The 7,083-nt window shown below is 48.1% G+C and overlaps 1 pseudogene; it reads right to left on the reverse strand.

Moving 5' to 3' along the window:
* Positions 1 to 250: 250 nt before the first annotated feature.
* LOC106586485 (uncharacterized protein K02A2.6-like) lies at positions 251 to 3,359 on the reverse strand (annotated as a pseudogene).
* Between the last annotated feature and the right edge of the window lie 3,724 nt (positions 3,360 to 7,083).

Below are 7,083 nucleotides of genomic sequence, written 5' to 3' on the forward strand. Positions count from 1 at the left end.
TAATAACCATGTAATTATTTATATAATTACACTTCTCCCCCCTCAATTTAAATCCCCCCCTGTAAGGAAAACATAAGGTTAACAAGTAAACCACATCAGTGTTTTCTTTTCTTTACTACACAACACTGTAGAACGTCTGCTGGTGTTACTGTAAATGTAAACAAAACAAAAAAAATGACAGTCCTTATTTCTTTTCAACTAGGTCTGCTGCTCCAAACAAACACTAACACCACGAGTCTCTCAGTCTCAACTACAGAGTTAGTCTTTCAGGAGGCTTGTGACTACGCTGTGATCTGCGCAGTACTCCTGGTGTGCTACGAGACACAGGTACGGCGTGTCCCAGTGGAGCTGGGTCTGAGGGCACAGGAGCGGGTTGGGTGTTTGTGAGAGAATGTCCATCCCCCTCTGCTGGAACCACTGAATGCCCCTGTTCCTCAGATGCTGTTTCCTGTGGGGTTTCAACTTGTATACTACCATCCACAGCTGTTCCGTCTGAAAACATGGTATTGTCTTTGTCATAGCGCAGGCGGAGGTGGTCCTGGTGTCTGCGCATGACTCGACCATCAGTCAGTTTGACCACAAAGAACACGGGACCACTCTGACTCAGAATGATACCTGGCAACCAGCGTTGGCTGCTTGTGAAGTTGCGGATGTAGACAGTGTCATTGGGTTTTAACTGTCTCTCCCTCACGTGGTGGTCATGTCTCTCTTTTTGTTTCTCCTTCTTCCGTTCCACTCGTGCTCTGATGTTCGGATGCAGTAGATCCAGGTGAGCTTTTGGCTTTCTTGCCATTAACATCACCACTGGAGCCTTTCCTGTTGTTGTTTGTGGCGTGATGCGGTACTGGAACAAGAACCGAGAGAGCTTAGTTGTGATGGTTCCCCCAGTCATCCTTTTGAGCCCCTCTTTCAGTGTCTGCACAGCCCACTCCGCTAAGCCGTTTGAGGCCGGGTGAAATGGGGCGCTGCGGACATGGCGAATCCCGTTTTTCCGCATGAATTCTTGGAACAAGTCACAGGTAAACATTGTTGCTTTGTCGGACACAAGAGAGTCCGGCAGACCATGGGTTGCAAACACCTGCCGAAGCTTTTCGATGGTTGTGGTCGCTGTGATGTTGCTCATGATGTGCGCCTCCAGCCACTTGGAGTGTGCGTCCACCATGACAAGGAACATGTGACCCATGAAAGGGCCTGCAAAGTCTATGTGCAGCCTGGACCATGGGCGGTCAGACCACTCCCACAGATGTAGTGACGCGGGCGGCGCCATCTTCTGGTTGATCTGGCACTCAGAACATGATTTAAATTTGTCTTCTACCTCCTGATCCATGTTAGGCCACCAGATGTAAGCTCTGGCTAAACTTTTCATCCAGGAGGCACCCGGGTGAGCCTCATGGACCTCATCCATGACTTGTGCACGGCCAGGGGGTGGAACAACCACTCTGGACCCCCAGAATATGCAGCCATCCTGCACACTCAGCTCAGTTTTGCGCTTTGCATAAGGTCTTAGTCCATCATCCTCTATGACAGGAGGCCAACCCTGCATCAGGAATCTTTTCACTTGGGACAGGATAGGATCCTGGTCTGTCCACTGTTTGATAAGTTTGGCATTCACAGGTGAGTTTGACAATCTCTCCATTACGAAAATTGTCTCGGGAGGCACCACAGTTGTGGCAGGCATCTCTGGTAGCGGGAGACGGCTGAGCGCGTCTGCGTTTGCATTGTCCTTCCCTGCTCTATACACTATAGTGTACTGGTAAGCTGACACTGTCAGGGCACAGCGCTGTATCCTTGCTGAAGCCATGGGCGGAATGCATCTTGATTCACTAAAATGGCTCATCAGTGGTTTGTGGTCAGTGCATATGGTGAAATGACGACCGTAGAGGTACTGATGGAAGCGTTTCGCAGCAAAGACTATGGCCAGACCTTCCTTGTCTAACTGTGAATAACCCTTCTCAGCACTCGTCAGCGTACGTGATGCGAATCCAATGGGTTTCTCTGACCCGTCCTCCGTTTGATGAGAGAGTACTGCCCCGACGCCATAGGGCGAGGATGATCTCTTTGTCTTGGTCAAAATGAACCAGAAGTTGTGCTGATTGTAGTAGTGCTTTCACTTCCTTGAAAGCTTTCTCTTGTGCTGTCCCCCACTTCCATTTACAGTCTTTGTGGAGCAGCTGATAAAGTGGAGCCAACACTGTTGACAGCTCAGGGAGGAACTTACCATAGTAGTTCACCATGCCCAGGAACGACCTGAGCTCTGACCCATTCTTGGGGTTTGGAGCATCCTTGATTGCCCTGACTTTGTCCTCCACAGGACACAGACCCTGCGCTGTGATCTTGTGACCTAGGTATGTCACACTCTGTGCTTGGAATGTGCACTTGCTGCGCTTCTGGCGCAGCCCTGCCTCAGAGAATCTCTTTAACACCTGGTCCAGATGGAGGTGCTCCTCCTCCATCTCCCCTGTAACCAGGATGTCATCCAGGTACACTGCTACATGAGGGATCCCCTGCAGCAGATTGTCCATTGCCAAGCGGTTGTACCTGAACAAGCCTTTGTGCGTGTTGACTGTGACATACTCTTTTGAGTCCTCGTCAAGGAGGAGCTGTTGGTAGGCGTGACTCATGTCAAGCTTTGAGAACGTCTTGCCTCCTGCCAGTGTCGCGAACAAGTCCTCCACCCGCGGCAGCAGGTAAGCGTCTAGCTTAGAGGCCCTGTTGATGGTGAGTTTGTAGTCCCCACATATACGCACCGTGCTGTCACTTTTCAGAACGGGAATGATAGGAGCTGCCCAGCGGGAGAACTGAATGGGAGTAATGACGTTTGCTTCCTGCAGCCGCTCCAACTCATCTTCCACTTTCTTTTTCATGGCGTAAGGCACTGTCCTGGGCTTGAAAAAGTGTGGCTCGGCCTGAGGATCCACGAACAGCTTAACTGCAGTGGCCTGCAGTGTGCCCAGTTCATCTTTGAAAATCTCTGGGTACTTTTGAATGACATCCTCAGTCACTCGGGTGTGTTTTATCTCACCCCAGTACAGTTGTATTTTGTTTAGCCAGTCATGCCCTAGTAAACTGGGCCCATTCCCTTTCACCACCAAGAGTCGTTCTCTCGTTTCCTGGCTGTTGTATGCAATGTCCACCTCTTGAGCCCCCAGCAATGGTATGGTCTCCCCGGTGTACGTACGCAGTCTGATCCCTGCCGGTGTGAGAGCAGAAGCCTGTCTTGAGCCCCAGATTTGTTTGTAGGTCTCCTCACTTATGACAGAGGCAGAGGCCCACGTGTCAACCTCCATCCTCATCTGCTTTCCATCTACCTCCACTGTGGCATAGATGGTCTTTGTGTGCGCCTTACTCACATTAAACATGTTGTAGGAACAATGCTCTTCCTCCTCCTCTGTGCTCTCTAGGTGGTGCGCTGCTGACTGAGGCTTTGGTGCTGTGAACTTGCCCAGCCCAGTCCACCCACCCTCTGGCTTGCCCCTAGGACCCCTGCATTTTTTAGCTAAATGTCCCTTTTTGTTCCAATTGTCTCCATGAACTTAAAGTTGTTACCATAATGTGTTCCTCCACATCTGAAACATTCCACTGCTTTTCCCCTTTTTCCTGCCAGCTCTTTTGTCACCTGATGCACTGCACATCTTCCACTGTTGGCCTTTTGAATATTTTTCACATTACTAGCGGCCATCTCCATCCCTTGAGATAGTTCCAATGCTCTCTTGAAAGTCAGTGTGGCTTCCCCCAGCAACCGGCGCTGTATGCTGTCCTCATTAATGCCACAGACTAATCTGTCATGGAGCATGTCCTCTAACATAGCCCCAAACTCACAAGGTTTAGAGAGTTCACGTAATTCAGCAACAAAGTTAGCAACAGACCGACCTGTTTTCCCGAAAATGGCAGTTAAACTTGAACCTCTGGACAATCACTGAAGGCTCTGGATTGTGGTGAGTCTGAACGAGAGCAACTAGATCCCCAAAAGGAATTTCTCCCGGTCTCCGTGGTGTAGCCAAATTCCTCATTAGCTTGTAGGTTTTTGCCCCACACACACTCAAGGAATAGAGCGCTGTAGCCTCATCTGTGATTCCATTTGCCAAGAAAAAGTGTCCCAACCGTTCCACATATTCCATCCAGTCCTCGTTCTCTTCCACAAACTCAGTGATAGTCCCAAACATTGCCATTATAACGCCAACTTGTCCTTGATCCTTGTTAGCGATTTTCACTTGCTGCTGATTGTCCCTGTCGGCGTTTCCGTCCAGCGGCACCTGCTCTCCGTCGCTCATTAAGCTAGCTAGCTAACTGACTACCTCCACTGTTTCTTAGCTAGCTAGCACCTCGCCCTGTACAAGTTAATAAAGTTTTATCCTCGTCGCCAAAAAGATGTAGTAACTTGACAAGGAATGCCCACACGCATTTCAATATTACTTTCCTTTACTTTCAACACAATAACTAAAAGGTGTACAGCCAGGTACAAACGGTACAGAAATAGCAGAACTATATAGCCCACTCAACCTGTGGTAGAATCACATTGCACAGATCTGACTCTTAGTGATGACATCATCAAAGGGGAAAGGTCACGGTCAATGCCAATAATAACCATGTAATTATTTATATAGTGTCCACACTATAACACTCTCTCACACTTTATTTTACTCTGCAGTGCTGAGGGCCTGGCAGCTATTAAGACCCACACGAGAAGGGGGTGTGGAGCCTGGGCTGGGGTGTGGGAGGAGCCTATCTTTCACAACCCAGCCATTCCTTTGAGATCGGTTCAGTCGGCCACCCTGCAGAGGTGACTGATGGCAGCGGGTTTGCTAAGGCTGGGTGACTTGCGACTGCTGGGAGAGGAGGGGTGGAAAACCTCGGAAGTCCTGGCACAACAAACAGGAATAACGTCTCTTAGACTGCTGGAGAGATTCCTGGAGGAGGTCCAGGAGGCACTGTCTGAGCCAGTAAGGGGGGTGTTCGAGCGGCCAAGGGGGGAGGGGCCACCAACGTTTCCGCCACTGCAGGTGACGGCAGAGACTTGGGACTGGCAGTGGGGTCTGGAGGACTTGTTAGATTTTAACACTCCGAGCCTGGGAGAGTTTGAGAGGGTGGGAGGTAAAGCCCTCTACAACCTCTGCATTAAGGTAAGGAACATTAGGAACCTAACAGCAGAGAAGGCACATAAGTGGCAGGGGGTATGTGGGGCAGAGAGAATGGTGGGTTTTAGATGGAGGGGCTCTACAAACCCCCAGTACCAAAGAGGTCAGGCGACCACAGGAGAGTTCTACATGGAGCCCTGGCCACTAACAGCTTATTGGCACGGGTTGAACCGGGAGTCGGACAGGGGTGTCCTTTCTGTGTTATGAGTGAAACTGCGATTCATGTGTTTTCTGTGTGCGCCAGGTTAATGCCATTAATGTCTCTGTTGGAATGTCTGTGTGAGAGGTTGGGGGTGGTTTTTACTGTTGGTGTGTTTATAATGGGGTACAGGTATTCAAGTAAGGAGAAAGCCAAATGTGTTTGTTGAATTTTCTGTTTGCCCAGGCAAAGTTGGCTATTTGGCTAACAAGGAGGAACAGAGTCAAAGGTGAGGGTATAACAAACCCTTTACTATTATTTAATGGGATGGTCTCTGTGCACCTCACACGGAACCCAAACCGAGCCATCGTGCACCAACGTGCATAAATGTATTTTGTCCCCCCACACCTAACGTGATCACGACATGCAGGTTAAAATATCAAAACAATCTCTGAACTAATTACATTGATTTGGGAACAGGTTGAAAATTATGAAACATTTATGGCAATTTAGCTAGCTAGCTTGCACTTGCTAGCTAATATGTCCTAGGATATGAACATTGAGTTGTTATTTTACCTGAAATGCACAAGATCTTCTACTCCACCAAATTAATTCACACATAAAACGGTCACCCGAATCGTTTCTAGTCATCTCTCCTCCTTCCAGGCTTTTTCTTCTCTTGTCTTTATATTGCGATTGGCAACTTTCATAAATTAGGTGCATTACCGCCACCGACTTCGTTCGTCTTTCAGTCCCCCACGTGGGTATAACCAATGAGGAGATGACACGTGGGTATCTGCTTCTATAAACCAATGAGGAGATGGGAGAGGCAGGACTTGCAGCGCGATCTGCGTCACAAATAGAACTGACTTGTATTTTAGCCCTTGGCAACGTAGACGCTCGTTGGCGCACGCGAGCAGTGTGGGTGCAATAATTTAATAATATAGATTTCTACATTTATTTTTGCAACGCTCGCACACGCGACGCAAGCGGTGTAGTCAGGGTATTAGGGTGGAATTTGAGTCCTATTAAATGATAAAAAGTGTGGAGATGTTTCAGGAGATATGGTGTGTCGGGGGGCTGTCTGTCAGCTGGGGAAGATGAGTTGGATACTCGGTTGTAGAAGTGGTGAGGTTTTTATGGGATGTGTGGTGTTGTTTTGGACTGTGGTGTAGAGGGCAACATGAGTATGGTATGCAGTACTGCAGAACAGGAGATATATATTTTTTTTAAGGGGCGGTGTGGAGGTTTTAATTAAATGAGAATGCTTCATTAAAGAAATACAAAAATTCAAAGTCTCTCCCTCTCTCTCTCTCTTTCTCTCTACTCTCTTCATTCTCTCTCTCTCTCGGAGGAGAGGAATAACGTTAATTAAACAGAATGATGACCAGAGATATAATTTGCCCCCTTATTTCCAATCTTTTATCATAATTAGGTTTGTGTGGAAAAACGAACACACAGACAAACGTGCTCACACACACACACACACACATGCAACAACACGTAAGACTGTAAATAAATATTTATAAAAAGGGCGCGAGTGGTAGTTGTCAAAAGATAAATAAATAAAATTAAAACTAGAGTTAGACACAGTGGTGCTTTGATACATACTGGGCTTCGGGTGATGCTGGCTGCCGCTACACACACATACATATACACACACCCTGCACATACACACAGCCTAGAAGACAGATCATTTGCCCACCAGTTAAAACATGAGACAGGGTCCATATAATGGATATAATAGCACAAGGCATGACGTGGGAGGCACCGGCTGCTAGCTGGGCCTCAGCAAACCCCTACCACATA

This window comes from Salmo salar, chromosome ssa02 (genome assembly GCF_905237065.1).
Source record: "Salmo salar chromosome ssa02, Ssal_v3.1, whole genome shotgun sequence".
Lineage (NCBI taxonomy): Eukaryota > Metazoa > Chordata > Actinopteri > Salmoniformes > Salmonidae > Salmo > Salmo salar.